Source organism: Salmo salar, chromosome 15, assembly GCF_965601325.2.
Source record: "Salmo salar chromosome 15, fSalSal1, whole genome shotgun sequence".
Lineage (NCBI taxonomy): Eukaryota > Metazoa > Chordata > Actinopteri > Salmoniformes > Salmonidae > Salmo > Salmo salar.
The window spans coordinates 110,902,501-110,902,899 of NC_138305.1; the positions used below are offsets into that span (position 1 = coordinate 110,902,501).

General features: G+C 43.4%; 1 non-coding gene across 1 annotated transcript; it reads right to left on the minus strand.

Moving 5' to 3' along the window:
* Positions 1–69: 69 nt before the first annotated feature.
* On the minus strand, positions 70–145 carry trnat-ugu (transfer RNA threonine (anticodon UGU)). Its single transcript has one exon. It is a non-coding gene; the product is annotated as a tRNA-Thr (tRNA).
* Positions 146–399: the final 254 nt, after the last annotated feature.

The window sequence follows — 399 nt, forward strand, 5'->3', positions numbered from 1 at the left end:
GCTCTTATCCAGAGCGACTTACAGTAGTGAATGCATACATTTCATACTTTTTTCCCCTCTTCTCCGTACTGGTCCCCTGTGGGAATCTAACCCACAACCTTGGCGTTACAAACACCATGCTCTACCAACTGAGCCACACGGGACCCATGTTGTCGTAGCTCTGAACTAGCTCACCTGTATGTACTTAGTCAAGTGTTTGATGATTAGTTGACCAGTTTAATCAGATGTGTTAGGTTAGTTCAAATACATGGAATTGCTGGGGAGGGGGGGTTTTGAAAACCCCCTGGTCAAAGTAAATAAGTTTGGGATTTTGTCAGAAACCCTGGTAATCTGATGCACAGTATGGATATAAAACCTGTTGCTGTATGGTCGGGACAATATAGCATTTGATGCTAACTT